Source organism: Mus caroli, chromosome 5, assembly GCF_900094665.2.
Source record: "Mus caroli chromosome 5, CAROLI_EIJ_v1.1, whole genome shotgun sequence".
NCBI classification, from domain to species: domain Eukaryota; kingdom Metazoa; phylum Chordata; class Mammalia; order Rodentia; family Muridae; genus Mus; species Mus caroli.
The window spans coordinates 142,562,840-142,587,092 of record NC_034574.1 but is presented as its reverse complement, the minus strand read 5'-3'; the positions used below and the strand labels follow the sequence as shown (position 1 = coordinate 142,587,092).

The 24,253-nt window shown below is 47.9% G+C and overlaps 2 long non-coding RNA genes across 2 annotated transcripts; one reads left to right on the top strand and one right to left on the bottom strand.

Annotated features, from left to right (window-relative positions):
* The first annotated feature begins 6,494 nt into the window (after positions 1-6,494).
* Positions 6,495-22,759, top strand: LOC115031082. The gene is made up of 3 exons (XR_003836649.1): positions 6,495-6,874; positions 22,020-22,114; positions 22,346-22,759. It is a non-coding gene; the product is annotated as an uncharacterized LOC115031082 (long non-coding RNA).
* LOC110295203 lies at positions 9,584-15,303 on the bottom strand. Its single transcript, XR_002378024.2, has 3 exons — positions 14,957-15,303; positions 10,649-10,782; positions 9,584-10,357 (listed from the first exon to the last, which is right to left on the bottom strand). It is a non-coding gene; the product is annotated as an uncharacterized LOC110295203 (long non-coding RNA).
* Positions 22,760-24,253: the final 1,494 nt, after the last annotated feature.

Sequence of the window (24,253 nt, the reverse complement as noted above, 5' to 3'; positions counted from 1 at the left end):
AAGCCCCAACCAGATACAAATATGATCAAATGCATCTTCCCTAACCCTAGCAACAGCTATGCCCGCAAGCCAAGACATGTAAGCATTATTTTCCTGCTTCTTTTGAGGAATCAGTTGTTGACATTAAACTTGGAAATAGAAATAAGTGGAAATAACACACACACACACACACACACCATGTGTGATGGTGGCGCATCCCTCTATTCCCAATAGAGTTCTAGGACAACCAGGGCTATTTGAGAGACACTTTCTCAATAAGCAACAAACAAACAAATCTCCTCACGAGGCTGGTGGAAGGCTCAGTGGTTAGAGCACTTGCTGTTCTTGCAGGGTTCAGTTCCCAGGACCCATAAGACTGCTCACAGCTATTTTTAGTTCCAGTTACAGAGGATCTGACCTCTTCTTCTGACATTTATGGTTTCACACAATTACCTAGGCTCGGACACTCACGTGTGCGTATAAAATAAAATTTAAAATATGTTTTAATAAATAAAAAGGAAGTCATCCAGTGTATGGCAAGTCTTTAACCAGCTTTCGTTTGTGGCACGTGTTAAGTGGTTATAATTATTGTAATCTGATTATCTGGGAACACTTGTCTTTAATGACAAGTAGCTCTTATTCTTCAGTGTGCACACATATTAGCAGGTAGAAGCAGAGAAGAGTTTAACTTTCCTAGTTGCTCAAAACAATCTTTGCTTGTGAATAAAGTCACTGCAGTTTGCTGTGCACTCGGTCACCTGCTCAGACAGTTAGGAAGAAGAACACTAGTTAAGGTTTAAAGAGCCTCATTTAATTCAGCTAATTATTAAGCTCCCAGACTCCCCACTGGAATTCTACTCGCAGTATCGAAGCCACTGTAGCCATGCCTGGCATATTTCATCCATCAATGGCCAAAGGAGCACTAGAGAGCCACCAGTGTTGCGGGATGTCAGAGTAGAATGGGAAGGAACCCCAGGCTCCACCCAGACCTTGCCCTCATTAGCCTGAGGAAGCTGGAGTTTGAAGAGGTCAGGCGTGTGCATAGTGCGTTCAGGAACATTAGGTGGGGGATTACAAGATGTGCATTTGTCTTCCTTCCTGGGCCTTGCCCATCTCATTCTCTACAGGGAATCTCCACACTCTATGAACCCCCAAATCTACCTGAGATTTGTGCATTCTGTGCCTTGTGAGCCCCTTGAACACCACCTGTGTGCCCGATGCCCATGCAGGCTACAAGAGGGCCCTGGACTCCCCGGCTTGCCTAGTAAGTGGTGGGAAGTACGGACGGAACATACAACTTGAAAGATCGGTCCTCACGCAGCTGTCTATGGAGACATACCCCCCACCCCCACCTCCCACGTGGTCCAAGCGGAAGGCAGCCCGATGTGCGCGCGCGCATGCGTGCATGCATGCGTGTACTCAGTACCCTTGAGGGGCCATACGAGGACATAAAGTTTGCCTAGTTCATCCACTTGGAAGTTGACAAAAGCCACAGTCAAGGAGCTTTCTAGAAACCCATGATCATAGCTGTGGTTAAAGCTCCCTGCAGTGCGGCTCTCTTCAGAGAGGAGAGCCTGCATCAGTCCGCGCGTTTCTGCCATCCAAACGGGGAAGTCTCTCTCTGATGTACTGACAGTGAGGTAGCTTCGTGTCCACTGTGTTTTCTTTTCTGGAGATGGCAGAACAGAGCAGGACTCACCCTGCCGATGTAAAAAGGCCATGAAATTCCTTCCTTAAAATCGTACGTGGAGTTGCCTTGTCTTTGGCTTCACATACAGAGATAGTTATTTTTGTTTCTGAGCCGAGAAGGCTGTGTGCCTGTGTCTCTTGACAAAGCAACTGCATTTCACAAGAGTCTCTCTCCCTCTTTTTTCAAAACCTATTTTTCCCCCCATGAGACATTTTTAAAAAGTGTGCTTTAACTTTGCAACATCACTTTTTCCTGGTTCCCCCAAGGCACCATCATGAGCTGGGGAAAGGAAAAATACAAGCCCAAGGGAAGGCCAAGCAACCGGACCAGAGCCACTCTGTGACTCCGATTACCGGCTGGGGCGGTTTCTTAGTTTGTTGGAAGGTTAGCCATTTAAAGAGCCGGACACATTCGTTCTTTTTGGAAGTCTCTTAAGTTGTCTCTAATGGCAGAGTGCTCGCTTAAGCATTGTGGGGTCCTCCCCGTTTAATCCTCAGCACTGAAAAGATAAATTAATAAATCCAGTCAGACTAGGGTAGGGGTCCAGCTCTGATGACACAGTGATGGTCCAGCATGCTTGAAGCCCGGGATGTCATTCTCAGTGGCACATCAAGGGGGTGGTGGCTCGAGCCTGTCATCCCAGCGCTGGGGAGATAGATGCAGGAGGATTAGGAGCTGGAGAGCCTCTTGGGCTATAAAGTGAATTCAGTCAATCAATCACCGATCAATCAGTGGTCAACATTGGATCTGAATCAATAAAATGAAGATGTACCTAAGAATTCAGACACGGTATAATCTACGTGTCACCGGAGGACTTAGGAGGTAGATAAGATGATACAAATGATAGGAGGTGAGAGAGATGAGTGTCTTAGAGTTTTACTGCTGTGAACAGACACCACGACCAAGGCAAGCTCTTATCAGGACAACATTTCATTGGGGCTGGCTTACAGGTTCAGAGGTTCAGTCCATTATCATCAAGGTGGGAACATGGCAGCATCCAGGCAGGCATGGTGCAGGAGGAGCTGAGAGATCTACATCTTCATCTGAAGGCAGCTAGCAGAATAACTTCTAGGTACCTAGGCTGAGTGTCTTAAACCCATGCCCACAGTGACACATCTACTTCAATAAGGCTACACCTCCGAATAGATCCACTCCCTGGGTCAAGCATATTCAAACAACCACAATGGAGATATCAAATTCAAGGTCAACTTGGGATAGACCAGTAAGCCCACGGAAACTCACAGTTTTGAGTCCACGAAAGTATTTTAGAAGACGGCTAGTGTCTCGGGCCCTTGTACAGGCATTTGGGTATTAACCTTCCCATGATGAACAATCTTGGATCCTTTAAAATCCTTTATCTTTTCTCATTGTCTTGTGTGTGCGCATGCATGCGTGTGTGTGTGTGTGTGTGTGTGTGTGTGTGTGCGTGTGAGTTGTACGTGCCTTGCAGGTCAGAACAACTTTCAGGGGTCAGTTTTCTCCTTCCTTCTACCATGTATGTTCTGGGGTTTGAACTCAAATCTTCACGATTGGCCTCAAATGCTTTTCCCTCAGTCAGTGTCTTGTAAGCTATGCATTATTAGCACACGTAGTCATGTGCACGCGCATGGGGGTGTGTTCTCCAGCCCACACCCTACAGCGGATTCAGCTCCGAGACACTGGACATTTAATGACCTAACAATTAAACGGTGAGACAAGTGATACGGTAATGAAATAAAAACATGTCTCTCAAGACATGACTGACAGGAAGAAAATTCCCAGGATTCTCGGCAACATGGTGATTTATAATTACATCCTTTGAGAGCTAATGAGCCCTGGCTATCCTGCAACTTGCTCTGTAGACCAGGCTGGCCTCTAATGTAAAGAAATCTGCCTGACTCTGCCTCCCAAATGCTGGGATGAAAGGCATCCATTACTGTTGGGGTCTGGAAATCACCACCCAAACACCAATTTCAGTCAAATGGAGACGGTTTACTGACTGCTATACCTCAAGACTGATCGATCAGGGCCACGTTCCAGGTTTGAGAGCTGAACTGTGACCCTGAGTTAAGGTTCTACAGGGCTTTCTAAGCCTGAGAGCTACAAATATCTGTGCCAAGTTATTTCACTAATCAGGACTCAGGGATGGGGGTTTCCTTAGGAAACATGTCTTTTGTGTACACTTATCCTGCTCCCATAGTTTGAGGGACTCAGCTGTGGCAGGGGTCTTGCCTTGTGGTTGTTTGAATATGCTTGGCCCAGGGAGTGGCATTTTTAGGGGGTGACCTTGTTGTAGGAAGTGTGTCACTGTGGGGGTGGGCTTAGAGAGACCTTCCTCTTTGTTGCCTGGAAACCAATCTTCTCCCTTTTGCCCTCAGAACAAGATGTAGAACTCTCAGCTCCTCCAGCACCAGGCCTCCCTGGATGCTGCCACGCTTCCTGCCTTGATAATGGACTGAGCCTCTGAACCCTTAAGTCAGCCCCAATTAAATGTTGTCCTTTATAAGAGTTGCCTTGGTCATAGTGTCTCTTCACAGCAATGGAGACCCTAACTAAGACACCTTGTCTAACATTCATGTCAAGGTCCACCAGGATAGGACTTGCCTAACATTCATGCCTTAACTTGCCAACCAGGATGTCAGTTATCCACATACATGTCTCTTTCTGCCAAGTAAGATGTCAATTCCTGGGGAGATTTTGGGAGTTTCGACCCCTACTCAAAATGGAAGTCTTATTCAAAATAGTTTCTTATATCACTTATGTTGGGGCATAGAGGCAGCTTATAAAAGATTATACACAGGTGCAGGAAGTGCTGTTGGGTGGTTGGTTCCTGTCCAAGCTTTTTGTGGGCAACTATACAAAGCAGTTCTACTGACTTCTATCTTGATGGGTTTCCAAGGGCGCAGAACATAACAGAATATATAATCAACGTGGGTATGAGAAAGTTTCCTAGTAACAGCAGAAACAACATATGAGAAAGTTTCCTTATAATAGCAGGCTAGCCAGGTGACAGTTACCTAGGCCTTAACATTCCATCTGGACCTTAATATTTTATCTAGACCTTAACAGCCACCACTGCCAGGCTAGATTTCTCTCTCTCTCTCTTTTTTTAAAAATTAGATATTTTCTTTATTTACATTTCAAATGTTATTCCCTTTCCTAGTTTCCCCCCCAAAAATCCCCTACCCCCCACCCCCAGCTAGATTTTTTTAAAAGATTTATTTTTCGATTTTTGTGTGTCTGAATGTTTTGCCTGCATGGGCACCATGTGCCTGCATCAGCCTGTTCCAAGATTCTGATACCCTCTTCTTGTTTCTATGGGTACTGCATGCACATGGTACACAGACACACCAGGAAGGCCAACTAACATAGACCCATACACAGAAGACGACGGCAACGACAACAACAACAATAATTGGGGTTGGGTGTTGTGGTGCTGAAGCAGAGGCAGGTGTATCTTTGTGAGTTCGAGTCTAGCCTGGTCTACAAAGTGATTTCCAAGATAGTCATGGCTACATAGTGAGCTCCTGCCCCAAACCAAACAGACAAACAAATTGGAGGTGTGTGGGTGGGTGCAGTGCTGGAGGGATGACTCAGCGTTTAAGAGCACTTGTGTTGTCCTGTCTACTACGCATAGATTTTGCCTACAGACTCGAAGCCTCCAGTGGCTCGGTAGAGTCCTACTTCAAAGACACCAAGCCCAGCTTTCCCTGATCACAATTTGAAAATTGTCATAACGAAACTCAAAGTTGAAACAAACAATCCTGCAGAGGCAGGTGGATTTCTGAATTCAAGACCAGCCTGGTCTACAGAGTGAGTTCCAGGACAGCCAGGGCTACACAGAGAAACCCTGTCTCAAACAAAACAAAACAAAACAAAACAAAACAAACAAACAAAAAGTCTGGTGTGAAAACAATCCCATTAGACAGTGGATTGGGCCCAGCAATGGGGAGGCAGACACAGGTGAGTCTTAAAACAAACAAACAAACAAACAAACAAACAAACTGGTAAACCAGCAACCCTAGCCAATCCCACCCCTGGGGCTCCTGCAGACAATCTGACAGCGCAGTATCCCAGGGCATCCAGCTTTAAGGCTAATTGGGACATAGCTTAGAGGAGCGCCCATTCCACCTGGAGAGCCCACCTCATGAAGGGCTCACCAGTTGGAACTGGTCATTTAATGAAACACTCATAGCTTTTTTTCAGGTGGGGACCGGATGTGGCATGAAGCACTTTAAAAATGTTTCACTTGATTGAGCCTACTAATTTTCCTTATCATGCAGGCCTGTCTTGTTTTGGAACGGTCTTCGGGCTAATTTTAAGTTTGTGATTATCTGGTCTTTGAGCTAAGTTTAAAGAAAATAATAATAATAATAATAATAGCATTTGAGGATTTAATAATAATAGGGTTAGGCTTGCATGCACTGAAGGGTCAAAGCTGTTTTAGAGCAGAAATGATTGCTCTCATTGCAGGACTTTCATATGCACACGTGAGCACACTAACGTCTACACACAATGTGTGAGAGAGACTTACTACCCCACATGATAATCATTCTAAGGCAAGAAGTTTGCCAGTCTCTGGGTTTCCCCCCTGCTGTGGTTTTCTCACATTGCTCTATGCAGAACGGCTATAGGCTAGCTAGACTTTGTTGTTACTATTTCCAGCATGAACACTCCACTCTGAGAGAATTGGCGTCGCGTTGTGTTCGGGGATGTTGACTTAACTAATTTCCAACAGAGTTAAAGATAACCTCTCCCTCTAAGCCTCTTTTTTTTTTTTTTTTTTTTTTGCAACGTCATCGAGCGAGGTAAGGTTAACCCACCACAAGAAAAAGGGATCACAGTCAGGGAAGAGTCGCGGTTTCACCCGTGGAGCACGCAGGAGGAGAGAAGCTTGCAGTACAGCGGGGTCCGGGGCTCAGACCATGGGAGCCTGCAGGACCCGAGTTGTGCCTCAGAGCCGTGCGAGGTCTGGACTCTGCCTTGGGAACTGGAGTTCTCCCGAGTAAAACCCACGAAGAGCATCACAGGAGGCTGCGGGATCCGGGGAAGCCCTGCTCCCCGGGAGCCCACGAAGAGACTTCCAGGAGCGTGGAATCGATGGACAGACTGACAAGACAGCAAAGGCCAGGCTCTGGGAGGTCTAGGACTCCGTGACCGCCCCGCCTCCCCCAGCCTCCCTCCCCTTCCCCCACTACCTGAGGCTCTGAAGCTTCCCGCTTCCTGGTACAGACTCCTTGGATGCTTGCTTCCTCTCTCTCCCCTCTGACTACAACCCTCGCCTCTGCCCCTTCTCCCTCCCCCTTTCCTCCTTTATCGCCCCTTCCTCTATCCTCTCCCTATTTCATCTCCACTTCTTCCTTCCCCACCCCTTCCATCCTTTCCTCTCCTTTCCCCTCCCTCTCCCTTTCCTCCCCTGTCCCTTTCCTTCCCTCCCACCTCCCTTTATCACCCCTTCCTCACTTTTTCTCCGCCCCCTCCCTCCTTTCCTTTCCTCTTACCCTTTCTCCCTCTCTCCCTCTCTCCCTCTCCCCTCCTGGGACCCTTGGCTGCGCCTGGGTTTCGCTCACACACACTTGGCCCGAATGTGGTTCTTAAGAGTTCGGGTCAGAAAGTCTTAGGGGCAAGTTTGGGCTCGCGGCTCCCCTCCGCGTCCGCGGCTGCAGACCTGTGTCTAGGTCCCAGTCCGCCTGTGTCTGCGTTGTGATGTGGCGCTGGGCAGCCACACGTTGTATTTTGGAGAAAGGCACCAAGGGAGGCGGGAAAGCTGTCTTTACAGCCAAATCTGGTATTTGCATAGCTGTGCAGGAGAAGGTGGGTGTAATGATCAGGTGGCCTCAATAAAAGTCAAGATGAGACCGCCCAGGGAAGAAAGTGGGTGGTATTTCTGCTCTTAAAATTGATAGCGGCTTTTTTGGTCTTCGGCAATCCACCTTCCCAACTTGGGTGCTTGGAGCCTGGCTGTGATGAGGGCGTGTGCCAAAAGCCTGGTTTCCCTTGGGACAGCTGGGTCTCCCAGCCAGCACGCAGTAAAACTGACTGATGTGCCAGGCACCCAGCTAATTGCCTCTCAGACTTTACTGGCACCGATCTTTGTAACAATGTATGTGTCTCCTGTAGTCTCAGTTTGGCTAGATTGACCTGTGGGTAAGCTAAGGGGATTTGGCCATGGCCACACAACTCTTCCTGGTTCTCTGGCTCTCAAATCTGACCCCAAAATCGCTCCTATGACTTTAGTGTTTGGGAGGCTTTGGGCAACCTGGTCCAGCCCCAGACAGGCTGAGCAACAACTAGCTGAGAGTACACAGGCCAAGTAAGAGTTTTGCAAAGGATGTACTCAGCTCCGCTGCCTCTTCAACCCCCAGGGTGTTGCCCCAGCCGAGTCTGTGATTGGCTACAGAACTCAAGGCACCCTGCGGTATCTGAGGGAATTCCCTAGGGCACTAGAGTATCCTTGTGCAAAATGACTGCACTGTCCAACAAGGTTTTAAAAGTTGCCCAAATGCTCACATTCAGCAAAGACAGTACTGGATAATAAGGGGTTGACCCAGCTAAAAGTCTTAAAAGTTTGCAGCCATGCACCCAGTCATCTCTGATGGACTCTAGACAGAAGACATCTTGGAACAAACTGAGATTTCTGGCCCTGAGGCTATTTTTCAAGGTGTTTGCTTTGGAGATGAAAGAGGTAGATGCTTGGCAGGAGACAAGATGATGGGCCGTTGATGGTCCTAGGTTTTTTTTTTTTTTTTTTTTTTTTTTTTTTTTTTATAACCAGCATGTAGAAAACATCTGTGTAGTCGTGCATGCCCTTAGTTCCAGCACTCCAGAGGCAGAGGCAGGCAGATCTCTGAGTTTGAGGTCAGGCTGGTCAACAGAACGAGTTCCAGGACTGCCAGGGCCACACAGAGAAACCCTGTCTCAAAAACAAAACCAAACAAAAAAACAATAAAGAAACCACCTGGTCATGTTTTGCATCTCTGCTGGTTGAAAAGCCAGCACACCCCCCACCCACACACCCCCACACACCCAGAGGAGGTTGTTCTGCCTCTCTGGTTCTGTCTACTACTTAACACCTGCATGTTCCTCTCTGGAACACACCTTCAAACTCCCTCCCCAGCCACCCCCAGATGAGCTGACTTGACTTCCAGTTGGCTAAGGAAGAGAGTGGGAAAGCTGAGCGCACATCCTGTGATGTTCCAACGGAGTGAGCGCAGAGGGAAGTGTTCAGGAAATGATATGATAGCACCCCAGGGTGCAGAATGGTGGCTTATTTATTTTTTTGGAGACAAAAAAAAAAAAATATGTGGTCTTGCTGATACTGGAACTTTCTCTGTAAAACCTGACTGGTCTCAAACTTGCTGGAATTCCCCTGCCTCTTGAGTGGTAGGACTACAGGTGGGACCTGCCATGCCAGGCCTCCCCAGGAATGCTGGGAAATCCTCTTGGCCATTAGACCCTGTCATTATTTTAAGTTAAGAACTGAAGCCATCAATGAGGCCCTTACTATACCTTGATACCCAGAGTCTTGGTAGTGGAGGGCAGGAAGGGTCCTCTGTATTGCTTTACAACAAAATTGGCCATTTCCTCCAGGGGTGGCCAGCTCTTCCTTGATTTCATTATATTTTAAAAATATATATTTATGTGTATGGGATTTTTTTGCCTGCCTGCATGTCTGTGCACTACAGGCATACCTGGTGCCTATGGAGGCAAGAAGGCTTCCTTGGAACTGGAAATTCAGACAGTTGTGAGCCCCATGTGAGTGCTGCAGACTGACCTCTCAGCAAGTGGTCTTAACTGCTGAGCCATCTCTCTAGTGCCCCGTCCTGCCCCCACTGCTTTATAACTGGATTACTCGCCCCTAAATTTAGGACATTCTCTGTCTTAGGGTTTTATTGCTGTGAAGAGACATCATGGCCACAGCAGCTCTTATGAAGGCAAACATTTAATTGAGTCTGGCTTACAGTTTCAGAGGTTCAGTCTATTATCATCATGGCAGGGAACACGGCATCGTTCAGGCAGACATGGTACTGGAGGAACAGCCTCTTGATTGGCAGACAGCCAGGAAGAGCCTCTCCTTTCCACACTAGGCAGAGCTTGAACATAGGCCCTCGAAGCCTGCCTACACAACGACACACTTCCTGCAACAAGACCACCCCCTCTTAATGGCTCCCCTTCCCATGGGCCAAGCATATTCAAACCACCACATTCTCCATTCATGAAGACCTGGTCCTCATGACCCAATCACTTCTTATTAGGCCCGGACTCAGCATTGCTACGTGGGCAGTCAGCTTCTAACATCTGACTTTGAGAAACAGTGCCATGGCAGGGATAAAGTCCTTCCCTCTGCAAGTGCTGAGGCACAAAGCCACATTCCCACCTAGCGCCTGCTGCTCTCTGTGCTGGTAGCTGGCCTGTGTATCTCCATTGATTCCTTAGGTCCATCTTTCACTGTAGAGCCTCACCCCTTGCCTGGTAGGTGGGTGTCTCTCTGGATGCTGTTCTCAGTGTCATTCCCAGGATGCCCAGAGGCTCTGCAAAAACCCCCTGGCCTTGCAGAGACAATGCCTTTGGCGCCTTGTGGGTGTGAGGCAGGGGAGCTACAGGCTGTCTGTGGCAGAGCGCACAGGGAGCTCCTTGAGGTGTTCAGCACCTCTTCCATCATCTCGGGGAGCGTGAACTACTTCTGTATGCACAGGCTGCCACCGGCCCCTGTGGAAGAAGATGAACAATGAATAATAAAATCGAGACTAAGTTCTGCGTAAGTCTTGACAGCTCATGAAGCTGAAGATGGAAGGGATATGAAAGATAATGGCATTTTATCTCTTCATCTCACAGCTGTGAAAACTGAGGCCCAAGAAGGGGGCCTTGTGAAACCTGGCATCCCCCGGCTGCCTAGGTAGAGAGGTCCACCCTTCTCCACGGCCCAAGGCTGTTACACCTGCCATCTTCCCTCCTCCGAAAACAGCTATGGAGCAATATCAGTCCTCGACATCTTCCCACCTGTGGAGCAATATCAGTCCTCCGCGTGTCTTCTTCTCCTCCTATGCTTATTGTTTCCAGCTGTTCAAATTGGTTCTCTTAATAGTTAGTGGCTCCACCAGCCACTGAGGGTCATCACTCCTGGTAGTGCTGATCTAGAGAAGAGGCAGGGGATGCTTAGAAGCAAAATTACCAGTGTCCCCCTTGGTGCCCTGGGGGCTTCTGTGACTCCAGTCCCTGCACAGTGCCCTCACTAAATGCTACCCTGCAGAGTCGCCGTGAACCACGCACGCACTTGCCCTCTGGGGCTGGGAAGCTCTGACAAATGCTGTTTTCTGATTCAGCTGGCCTGGCATAGAGTGTTGTCTGACTGTGGCAGTGTTCTGATGGTGGATACTGTGCGTTTGGATCCTGCAAAGCCCTCCAGAATTCTGTGCACCAGTGGCTAAGAAAAACTCTTGGAACCGTTTTGGTGACACAGGCCTGTAACTCCCAGCACCTTGGGAGGCCATGGCAAAGGACTACAAGTTCAAGGCCCGTGTGGCCGACAGAGAGAGTTCAAGGTCAGCCTGGGAAATTTAGTCCCAAAATACAAAGGAGAAAAGGCCAGGACTCAGGGATCAGGCTCTGGTGTGGTATGTGTGTGGTCCCAAACAAACTCTTTAGTATAGAGAAATGACAACAGAACCCCTCAGAGATGTCTTAGGATGCAGACCAGGCTGGCCTTGAACTCACAGAGATCCACATGCTCTGCCTCCTGAGTGCTGGGATTAAAGGCCTGCTCCGCCACTCTGGTCTGTGTCTTTATATCAGTTACTTTTCTATTGTTAAGATAAAGCACCGTGCCCCGGCTTACACTTCCAGAGGGACAGTGGCAGGTGGGCATGGCAGCAAGGACAGGGAGCGGAGAGCAAACCGGAAGCGGGGTGAAGCTATGGATTCCCAAAGCTCTTCCTCCAGTGACGTACTTCCTCCGCCAAGGCCACACCACCGCAATCAGCACCCAAACTCAGAACCAAGTACTCAAATGTCTAAGCCTACCTGGGACATTTCCCATTCAAACTATCGTAACCTTACAGGTGGCCCAAGTGTGGTGGTCACACCTAATCCCAGCACTTGGCCGACTGAAGCAGGAGACTCCTGAGTTCAAAGCCAGCCAGGACTGCATAGCAGGACCTCTTCTTAAGAGGGCAGAAAACAGCAAAAGGAAAACTAACCCCCAGAACTTCCGTTTGAAAGTGGTTACCTTGGGCTGGTGTAAGCATGGAGGAAAACGTGAAATATATCCTTCCTCTTGAAGCCCCGTGGCTTTGACATAGTCAGGAAGCTTCCAGACAGCTAGGAGCCCTGCCTGAGGTCTACGGAGTGACCACCAGGCCACTCAGGACTACAGAGTGAGACCCTGTCTCTTAATAAACACACAAACAGCAGCAACAACAAATCAGCTCATTATGTTGATGTAGCATTCATCTGCTATTCTAAATAAGTCGATATGCGTATTTGACTTTTGTTTTACTTTCTGTGGTAAGAATTTAACAGTTTGTTATCAACAAATTCTCTTGGGGGATCGCAAAGTTTTTAGTCGTGAGGTATTGAGATCAAAATGTTCAAAAACTGCCAATCAAGACTATTTTCAGATTTAAATATCTCGGTTGCCGCTATAATTTGGATCTTGAAGATCTCTCAGGCCTTGGTTAAGTGCCAACCTGGGGCCATTACAGGGTGATGGGATAGCTCTTAAGAGGGAGGGCCGAGTGGGCAGAAATAAGGGTTGAGGGTGTGCCCTGGAAGGGGATACTGGGATTCCAGACCCTTTCTGCTTCCAGGCAGCTATGATGTGAGCAGCCCTGTCTGTATCCTCTCTGACAGAATGTTTTTGCCTTATCCCAGGCCAAGTGTCACAGGCCAACCAGCAATGGCTCAGGTACACTGTGAGCGGAAGTTGTCTTTTATTAGTAACTCTGTTTATCTCAAGTGTTTGTTACAGTAATGGAAAGCTGATCTTATAGATGGTAGTTCAACCCCTCCCCACAAATTCCCTTCCCAGAAGCCACTGTTGAGACTGTGTTTGCTCTCCTGCACTTGGCTTATGAATCATAGATGAAGCTGCCTTCCTGTACACACACACACACACACACACACACACACACACACACACACACACATTCCATTTCTCAAGCAGAAACTCCTGCTCTACAGAGTATATGTATACTGTGGTTGACTCTGGGCAGAGTGGAGGTGGAGACAAACATGGCTCCTGTCCTCACACAGCTTGCAATCTTGATTGCCAACAGGCAACGCTAATGTCTAAGAATAGCCCCAAATCAATTCACCATTACAAAAGTATTTCAGGACTGTAGAGATGGTTCAGGGGTCAAGAGCACTACCAAAGCAACTTACGGAAGAAAGCTTATTCGGCTTATGGTTCTAGGAGGAGAGGCTATAATGGTGAGGGAAGCCTGGCGGGGGGGATTGATCACACACACACACACACACACACACACACACACACACACACGTCAGCCAGGTACTCTCAAACTGTAGAATCAGCAGGAGACTGAGAGATCATATGTTCCATAGCAAATGTGGAACAAACAGAGCAAACACGAATTGAAGCAAGTCTATAAACCCCGAAAGCCCCTCTACCCTCAGTGACAAACGTCCTCCAGGAAAAGTGCCACAGCCTCAGACAGAGCCACCTATTGGGGCCCAAGTGCTCAAACACAGGAGCCTGTGGGGGGACATTTCTCATTCAAACTACCACACATGCTAAAGAATCAGTGGCTGATATAAAGAGAATATTATATCATCTCTTTAAAAGTTTCGCAGCCTGAGGTCCGGGAGGGTCTTGCTGTGTATGGTCGTCAGGCTGATTTGGAACTGGTGATCTTCCCGCCCGGATTTCAGGAATATGCCATTATACCCAGCTCTAAATTCCTTTAAGAGACAGGAGCAATTTAACAATTTAATGTGATAGGATTTAATAGATTATTATTAAACCATCCCAATGCATTTGTTTAGGGGGGCAAGGATGGGGCAAGAACAGGGAAGACCTTGCCACCCCAAGGCAGCTACCTGGTTTCTAGAAGTTTCCGGATCCTAGCAGGGACAACATGGCTTTGCAATCCTCCTGCCCCAGCCTCTGGCAGGGGTGGGGTTACAGATGTGTAGTAGGATTGAGTTTTTTCAATGAGACAGAACTCTTTTCTTTTTGGAAAGGGTACTAACAAAAACACAGTTCAGAGAACGTCCAATACAGGGCTTTGTATGCTTTTAAAACATGTATTCATTTGTTTATTGTATGTGTGTGTGTAGCTTGTGTGTGTGTGTGTGTGTGGTGTGTAGCTCAGAGGACACAGCTTGTAGGATGAAGTTCTCTTTCACCCTGTGGGTTCGAGTCACTAGGTTTGGCAGGAAGCACCTTTACCTGTGGAGCCAGAGCTGTCTTGCTGGCCTGTATTGTTTTGTTTATCAGATAAAACAGGTTGAGATAAGAGTGCTTATGAAGAACTCTGTTTCCCCATCTAGACAAAAGGGGCCAAACACCAACCTTGAGAGGAGCTAGGCAGCTTTTAGCTCTCATTCCTACCTGCTCTAAACAGACCAAGAGCAGAGATACCCAAAGTGCGTTGTGGGAATTTGTGACAATCTCTCTGGCTTCCTGATTAGATTTTTGCAAGCTACAAACCCCAGATGTTGGAACCACATGTTCTGTTAGCCTAGTGAGGAAAAAAAAAAGTCTTTCCTGGAATTCTGAATTTTTAAAACATTTAAAAAATACAAAGAAAAAAAAAAAAACAACCAACCCCAAAACCAAACATTCAGCGCACACACACCAGTCTGAAACCAAGCAACAGATAACTAAAACCGGGGCTACATAGGACTCTAGTTCCTAACTTCAGCCAGAATCTAGGATACAGTTTCATAGAAGGGAATTTAACTATATAGTAGACAGACAGTGGTTCCTAGGAGCAGTCCAGGGATGGGTTTTGTATGGAAATAGGCTCAGTGCTCAGGGGTTGGAATGTCTCTATCAATTCTGTCCCCGGGTATCACTTAAGTACTTAGGGTGAGTTCCAGTCTCACCCTAGACGCCTGCTTCCCTCGTATGCACAGTGATGGGTGGGGTTAATCCTATCAGACCAACATTAGGTTAGCATATACTTGCTTGCTTATGCGTTCGTCTGCTTTGGGAGCCAAGGTCTTAAAGACTCATTGTGTCTACTGTATCCCCAGCACACGGGGTGGCTAACTCAGACCTCAGCAAGGATTTTAAAACTCACTGTTAAGGAAGGAAGAGGGTTTAAAGAAATGCAAAGCCCCTCTTACCTAGAGACAAAGATCCTTGCTTGGCTTGAGAGCTGGGGGTTTTCTTCCCTTGAGTTTTCAAGCACTGGACACCAGAAATCCTGTTGCTGCCTAAAAAAATCCCTCACTGCTATTGAGGTCAGGGTGACCCGGACAGGACCTGGAGTTCCTGCTCACCCACTCAATCACTCCTGCAGGGCCTGACACCCAGTAAATAACCTGTACGTATTTGATTTAAGAAAAAAAAAGCACCCCACCCCCACCCCACCCCCGAAACAAGAGCCAGGGTGTTTGTAGGCCAGGAAATCCGTTCCTCTGCCTGCGTCCCAGCCTTTTCCATGCGCCTCCATTTGCTGAACTCACAGTGGATTCAGAGGCCAGGAAAGCGACACCTGCCGGCGGATGGCCGAAGTGCGGCTCGCCCGAGCCGGCTTCCTGCAGGCCAGACAGAAACTGGCCCTGGGCCAGGGCGCCTGCACGTGGTTTGCCTGTGCAAGCCCGTTCTTGATTCGGCTGCACTGGGCACAGCACGATCTCCTTCTTTGAAAGATCTTCCAAAAACTTCTCCACCAGGCATGTCTAGGGGAGCCCACAGGTCTTCTGGCTTTGGCCCTGGGTAACATCTTTAGTCAGCCTGCACCCCTCCCCCCAGGCCTACTGTTAAAAGGGTCTGGTGTGCCGTCTCTATATACCGCTCAGTGAATTCATTAATTTTAGCTCTACTAAATGAGTGGAGTCCCCTTTCCTGGCTCATTAGATCCCTCCCTGTGCTTTCTGTTCTGACTTGTAGTAGCAGAGAACACAAGCTTGTTTCTCCGCCATCGCTGGTCGTTTTTTAAAAGGTTCCCAGTCAGCAGGATTGTCCGCTGAAAAGCTAGTGTGTGGTAGCAGTGCCGTTCACAGAGGCTACTACAATTCAGCAAAAACGCATCACTTATAATTTACTACTTGCCTGGGCGAATGCGGGTCTAGCCTCAGCTTTATAATTACCCACTTTCATTGTCACCCAGGGCTGGAAGAGCAGCTCCTTTAAGGCTGGGAGACACCGGCCATCTATCTAGAGCTGCTGGTTTGGGGCTTGTCCCTCTAAGGAAGGAAGAGATTTGCGTTCTTGCAAGGCTGGCAAATGGGCAGGTTCTTCTAGCAGGGACGTTAAGGTGCCACCTACTGTCTAGGTGGATGGGTAGGATAGCCTGGGCTATTCTCTGCAGGTCAGAAAGTAAGTGGAGAGCTAGAAGTTAGTATGTGGGTGGTTGTTCTTCTCCCAGCTGCTGGGAACTTGTTAGAAGTGGGGATATCAAGGCACTGATGGGAAGACCATTGACTCTGCACTGAGCTTGCGTCTGCTCAGTAGGTCCCGCCCTTCTAAAGGCTAAGTGTGAAACCCTGGGAGTTCCTGCAGGTGGTTCTGGTGTTCTGTCAAACGTGACAAGGGGCTGGGTGTAGCTTAGTGGTACCGGACAGCTGCAGAGGCAACCAGCAGGGCTGGGGGGGGGGGGTATTCCTATAATCCCAGCATTCAGAAAGCTGAGGCAGGAGGATCGAAAGTTCAAGGCCAGCCTGGGCTCCATTGTTAGACCCTGTCTCAAACATCTGAAACCCCAAAGAGATAAGTTTACTAGCCTGTGAATTAGAGAAGGAAGCAGGGGGACTAGTGGGCAGACTCCAGGGAAAAGCTGGGCTGAAGCAGTAGAGTGTACCATCACCGTGCATGGGTGTAGAGAAGGGGAACCGGCTTGTGTGAGAGCGTGCTAAGTATACGCTATCTGAGCCACACTGAGTGCCAAAGTACAAAAACCACAATTAACTTAACGAGCTTAATTAGCTTTATTTTAGGTGCTGTGAGTTTAATGTGACTACAGGTAGGACATCCACAGATGGAGGGATCGCGTGAAGCCACTAGAAGTCAAAGCAAGAAGCATAGGTGTGGAGAGGACGCCCCCTCCCCCCACCTCCCCGTCCCCCCACTCCATGGAGGGAAGAGACGAGAGCAGTGTCTGGGTTCCAGTTCACTGGGGATGTCTGTGTTGCCGAGAGGAGGAGAGACAGCTGGGGAAGTCAACTTCTTGACTTCCCCGACAGGCGACCTGGGCGGAGAGGAAGAAAGAAAACCCTGTGTAGCATCACTGAGGCAGAGCGGCAAGACATTCCAGTAAGAGGAGTAGGGGAGAGCTGCCCTGAACTGTGCTTCAAACCAGCTGCCACCCAAACCTGGCTGAGAAAGCAGGCTCTTTTGTTTTGTTTTGTTTTGTTTTTTGTTTGTTTGTTTGTTTGTTTGTTTGTTTTCAAGACAGGGTTTCTCTGTGTAGCCTTGGCTGTCCTGGAACTCACTTTGTAGATCAGGCTGGCCTTGAACTCAGAAATCCACTTACCTCTGCCTCCCCTGCTGGGATTAAAGTCATGTGCCACCATGCCCGGCAGAAAGCAGGCTCTTAAGAGACAATAGAAAGGGTCCTGGAGAGATGGCTCAGTGGTTAAGGGCAGGCACATCGTGCTGCTCTCGAGTGCTGAGTTCTGTTCCCAGAGTCCAAGTGAGAGCCAACTCTAGCTCCACGGGATCTGACAGCCTCTTCTGGGTTCCATGGTCACCTTCACACGCATGCACACACAACCAAAAATCATCTTTGGAGAGCAGAAAATGTCAGAGAATATCTCACAAGGCAAAGACAATTTTCCCAAGACGTGTTGTTGTTGTTTGAGACAGGGTTTCTCTGTGTAGCCCTGGCTGTCCCGGAACTCTCTCTGTGGACCAGGCTGGCCTCAAACTCACAGAGATCCGCCTACCTCTGCCTCCCGAGTGCTGGGGTTGAAGTCATGTGCAACCACCTCCCACACTCAAGGCCTTTCAAAAGGACCATGATTATGAGAAGGAAGGGAGCAGTGAGGAACACTTGGCTCTCTAGGACCCGGGAACTAAAGAGGAACGACATTGGGAAACTGGCAGCTGAAGTTTGATCTGTAACATTGTACAGGTCCTAATTTCCTGATTATAACATAAACTATGTTAGGATTTAGCTGGGTGAGGGATAGATGGAAATTCAGTGTACTATAGTTGCCATTTTGAGATTATAACATAATTACTACATTTCTCCCTTGGAATTTTTGAGTCAAGGTCTTGCTGTGACCCAGGAACTTCCTGTCTTTTGGCTTTAGCCTTGGAATGTCTAGCTTTTTGCTTTATCCATCCCTCCCTCCCTCCCTCCCTCCCTCCCTCCTCCTCCTCCTCTTCTCTCTCTCTCTCTCTCTCTCTCTCTCTCTNTCTTTCTTTCTTTCTTTCTTTCTTTCTTTCTTTCTTTCTTTCTTTCTTTCTTTCTTTCTTTCTTTCTAATAAAGTCAAGTGTAACCCAAGATGGCCTCCAACCTACTCTGTAGACAAGGCTGGCCTTGAACCGCTGATCTTCCTGACTTTACCTCTCAACGGCTGGGTTCTGATTGCAGGTTTGTAGCCACCTTGCTGGGTTTAACCTGGGCTCTTAGTGTGGGTTTTCTATTAAGTCCAAAACACTCAGAAAGAAAAAAAAAATCATTATTTTGTATGTGTGAATGCCTTAGGGTTTGTGATGTAAAATACATTTCTTAGAGTAAACTGTTCACTTTCCTGGACTCTGGGAAGTCTGGTGTTGCCAGCCTGTGCCGGGCAGGGAGGAAGGCTCCTGGTTGGGGTAGGGGTGGGGGGTCTATGTTTTGATGCTGCCAAGAACAGGCTGCTGTCAAGAGATGGTTGCAGCTCTTGTTACCATAGTGTCTGGAGTGCCTCCCCGCAGCTGCTAGGTAGGGCCTCTGGAGTCTATAGTAAAAGGAGCTGGGACCTAGGAAGGCGAAGTACATCCTGGGATAGAGGCTGTCCCGGAACAGAAGCTATCACAGCCACTGTGGGGGATTTGGAAACCCAGAGGAGATAGTTATCTATGAGAGACTGTGGTAGGGAAATTTCTTCAATTTTTGTATGTGTGTGTGTGGGAGGAACCATAGTATCAGTCTTAAAGGCCACAGGCAGTGGCCTCTTTCAGTGTTGAGTTCTTCAAGCAACCCAAAGAATGAATGGGTCTGCTATCCCAGCCTCACCACCACACGCAGCTATGCCAGAGGGTCTCTGCTGGCGTGATACTGCCCCGCCCCCACTCCGGGAGACATCTGGGCATGCCTGGTGATATTTTCAGTTGTTATATTGGAAGGCACATCTGTGTACAGGCATCGAGTGTGACTGTTGAACACCCTGAAGTGGCAAAATAGGACTTCCCCGGCCACCGCTGTTGATATCTTGCCTTCCCGTCCCAAATATCGGTAGCACACAGGCTTAGAAAACCGTAGTTAGAGGAGGTGAAACTTCGAGCTGTCTCTGGTCCAGAAGTTGCCTGGGCGCTTTCACGAAGGCGCGGGTATTAACTTCCTGGCTTGGTTTCAAGTAGGTAATTATAACCTGCCTACCTGAAATTTACACTGAGTTTCAGTATGTGTCTGTCTTCGTGCTTAAACAAGCCAAGCGTGGCTGTATTCTCGACAACAGGGCAATATTCTGCGCCTGGATCGGTTACAGGTCAGCAGTGGGTTAAACAATCGGTCGGCGAAAGTAATTCAAAGCCTTCAGGGATTAAAAACCAGGAAAACAAGAAACCCGGGATATTATTGCCATTATTAATTATTAGCAAATATTACAGCGGTTTTGTTTTTGTTTTTGTTTTTTGACCACTCAGGATTCCCACAGGATTCCTATTGGTACTAAGGTCAAAAGCAGACACGTGACCTTCAGTCAAAATGTATAGAGCCTGGAATTAATAAGTGAGCTGTTAAAAGCAGGGCACTCTCTCCAGTAACCGTCCAGGAGCCCCAGAGCCTGGGAGAAGCTTGGCTCTGGGATGTGGAGCTTCAAAGCAAATCTCCAATCTTTGTTTGTTCTTGCCGTTCCCCCCGTTTAGAAGGGAGAGGCACATACTTGTCTGTTGCTTCCAGGCAAGAGCAGATTCTGAAGGCATTAAATAGAGCCTCACTTCCAGTGAAGCCGAGAACCTGGAACAAGTTAAGGGAAAGGCTCCGGCTCTCTTTTCCTGTCCACCCCAAAGACGACAATCATTTACAGTGGCAAAATTTAAAATCTGAAGTTGTACTTGACACATAGAACAGCTGTCATTCTGAAGCCCCAAGAACTTGTTTGGAAAACTGATTCCCCATCTTTCCCCACACCTAACACCATTTGGATGTTAAACACGCTGAAGGCCCTTAGCATACAAAAGGCAGGTACTTTGTGTTGGTTTATTAATATTCTCTAGGATTTCTATCTTTACAGAAATAGTATCTACTTCATGTCAGTAACATGGAGTTTTGGCAGAGTGCAACTTTGGGAATTTTGAATAGTGGATACCTATTATGTGTCTGTTGGATACATTTTGATTACATAGATTTGGGAGCTAGGGAGCTAGCTTGACAGTTAAGAGCACTGGCTGCTCTGGAAGAGGACCTGGGTTTGGTTCTCAGCACCCACATGGCAGCTCAGAGCCATGTGTAACTCCAGTTCCAGGGGCCCAACAGCCTCTTCTTGCTTCCTCAAACACCAACATGCACATGGTACATAGACATACATGACAGTATATCCATACATGTAAAATAAATGTATGTATTTTACGTATCCCTGCCATCAGACACACCAGAAGAGGGCATCAGATCCCATTACAGATGGTTGTGAGCCACCATGTGGGTGCTGGTTAACCACTGAGCCATCTACACACACACACACACAGGCCCAAATGAATACCTTTTAAAAAGTATTATGAATATGTTTTAAAATATCTCCTGGCACCATTTTTTTTTTGAAATCTGTATTTATTTATTTTTTCTTTCTGGTATAAATGTGGCCTTTTGGGGTGGAGAGATGGCTCAGAGGTTAAGAGCACCGACTGCACTTCCAGAGGTCCTGAGTTCAATTCCTAACAACCACATGGTGGCTCACAACCATCTGTAATGGGATCTGATGCCCTCTTCTGGTGTGTTTGAAGCCAGCTGCAGTGTACTCATTTACCTAAAATAAATAATTCCTTTTTTTTTTTAAAAAGGTGGCCTTTTGTCTACCTGATTCATTCACATGTGTTCTCAACTAAAAACATGTATTTTGAAGTTGCAGTACAGAGAGGCAGAACTTTTAGCCAAGGGGCAGGAGTCTGTTTCCCAAAGCAAACTGATGGTTCTCGGACAGAGCCCCTAAAGCTGGGCTACCCTGGGACCAGGAGTCCGTGTGGACCAGCTCTTCCACAGATGTTGATCTGAGTCCTAAGTGTGTGTGTGGATAACTCTTAGTTTACCATCACTTCTTGGAATGATTAGGCTTGCTGCCCCTACTTTACAGCTGGAGAACCAGAGGCTGGGAGGGATTGGGAAACGTCACCCACAGTCACGGCAGAGAACAGGGCTAGAACTTAGACAGCTAAGTTCCTTTCTTAAACACGAGTCAAATTATCTCTTCACCTGGGAGTCTACTCTTGGCTCTCTAAGCTTAGCAAGGCAATCGTCAAGCCTAAGACTAATGGAGTCCTTGGGAAGCTGGGACCGGAGGATTATGTAGTCAAGTCTAGCCTGGGCTAATGTACTAGAGAGAAAAAGAAAGCCAGATAGTTGTAATTCCAGTGGTAGTTGTAATTCCAGCTCGTGGGGGAGGCATGGTGGGAGGATCATGAACCAGAGGCTAGCTTAGGCTACATAGCAAGATCTTAGCCACCTGTCACCCCTACAGTTTAGTGCCAGTACCTGTCCCCCTTGTCTTCTTGTTCACTGCAGCTGTGGGAGAGGCGTAGGATTGGTTAGCAGATCGACACTTTCAAGTACATGTATTCAGGGTTACCTAGGACCATTTTGCATCAAGTTTAAAACACAGCCATTTGCTAACAGATCGTTCTGGGCTTGTCAGACTCGTGGCAACTTGTTGACCCAGCCCGGGAGGCCCTTTGGATCAATCCCCTGCCTGTATTCTAACCCTCCTGGCATTCTGTCCCCGAAGCTATCCCAGGTGTCCTGTCCCATTCCCTTCCAGTAGGGTTAAAGGCAAGTGGTGGCCTCTGCACAGACAGAGCCCTGAGGCCTGCTTCCTGTGTTCTAGGCTGAAACTCAGATCTGGCAGCTCTGTGCCAATGACTGGCTGAGTAGCTGAACTCAGGCCTCACATGAGAGATGCTTGCTCTCACATCATTCTAGGTAAGATATAGTTCATGTGCTTCAGACTTCTAGACCTTTCCTCTGTGTGGGTCTCTCACCCCTGGACAGGCCTGGGCTACCACTCAGTGATAGAACATGTACCTAGAATGCCCAAAGGCATTGGGGGGTGGGGGAGTGGAGTATTAAAACATTTAAAAGTGGTGGCACCCTGGTGTCCTTTTCCACATTGCCTTCTCTTGCATCTCCTGTCTTCGGTCTTTTGTCTTCCAGGGAGAAGCTTGCCCTGATAGTATCTACCGATTGACATCCCGATATCAACACCTTCCATGCTCACACCGCACCCCCGGGTGCCCCTCACTTCCTCTGCATGGCTGGGCAGCCTCTCACCGCTGTGTTCCCTCATTCCACCTGCGAGTGGGGAAAATCAATATTTTCGAGGAATGAATGGACATGTCTTTCTCTGTCAGGTGAGCCTACTTAAGGAGACAACTCAAGTGAGAAGAAATCTTGGCTACTGAAGCTTAGGATGAGCCAAGTTGGAAACACCTCCAGTCCGTGTGCAAGGCAGCAGAGGGGTCACGTGACCGGCGCATCTCCGCTTCTCCTCGTGCTTCGTTGTGTTTTGTTTTGTTTTTTTCCCCCAAAGCTGTGGGGGTCGAATGACCCTTTCACAGGGGTCACGTAAGATGATCGGAAAACACAGATACTTATGTTACAACTCATAACAGTAGCAAAATTACAGTCATCAAAAAGCAATGAAATAATTTTCTGTGTGTGTGTGTGTGTGGGGGGGATCGCTACAACACGAGGAACGCTATAAAAGCATCACAGCATTAGGAAGGCAGAGAACCCCCCTGGCTTAGAGGTTATAGTCCATTAAGGCAGGAACGGAGGCAGAGCCTGAAGCAGAGACCATGGATAAATGGTGAACCCAGGGCCACCTGCCTAGCAGTGAGCCGGGCCCTCCTTCCTTAAATAGCAAACAAACAAACAAAACAAAACAAAACAACAACAGAACCCTAACCCACAGAGATCCGTGTATCAAGTTGACACCCGATGAAGGTGGAAGCGGGAGACAGATGTGTTGCACAGTAGTAATAGAAGTCTCCCGTATCCGACCTGCCTCTTAGTTTATGAGCGAATCCTGGAGATTGCTCACTGTTAGTAGGGACAGTGCTCCAAGGCCATCCTTATCCTTATCACCAGTCCAACCTCGTCCAGGGAGCCCCGTGGAATGTTTGCGGCTTCCTGTCTTCCCTTTCCCCTTAAGCTTCCTCCGGTCTTCCTCTCTCACATTCCAGCCCAGCTCCCATGCTCACGCTTCTTCCGGATTTTTCAGAACTTCCTACAAAATCTACTAAAAGGTGAGAAAAACATGACCCATGCAGACAGACCAAGACCGGTTCTTCTCAAACCGATGATCCCTCACTGATGGCGGCAGCAAGGAACAGGCCATAGCTGTGGCTGACCTTGTACCTTCCCCCTTACACACTCCCATGTTTTCTTGCCAGCTAATCTCTCTCTCCAGTGGCCAAAAAGCTGAGGAGGGCGGGGATGCACCCACGAAGGCCTCGGGTACCATCAAACCAAAGCTAAAGGACAGGAAGATGGCATTGTGGGCTTTTCATCTCCAAGGACATTGAAGGGGTCATCTTCAAAGAACTTATCGTTCCAAAACAGGCCAAAGACTGAGATTACCAGAGGCTAGTAATATTATGTGGTAGGATATTGTCCATATACAACTTGGTGTGTTGATATTTTATGCAGACACGTGAGTGGCATGGAGAACATTTACACGGCTTCCTGACTGTTGTGTCCACCGGGTCTCCAGAGCCTTTTCGTCTTTCCAGTGAAATTTCTTATCTGCCAAACACCGGTTTCTCTCTGTGCTTTCCCCCTCCTAAGCCTCCAGGCACCGCGTTCTCCTCTAGACCCCTCATAGAGGGAGAACTGTATAACAACCACAGGGAGTGATAGAGTCCATTTGCTTAGCACGGTGTCCAGGTTCTTCTATGCTGCGCCAGAATCTTCTTCCTTGTCAAGGTTTGGTTAGCTACACCTTTCTGTTGATGTGCTACAAACAAACAAACAAACAAACAAACCCATGACCAAAAGCAGCTTATGGAAGAAAGAGGTTTTGGTTGTTGTTTTGTGTTGTGTTTGTTTTGTTTGTTGTTG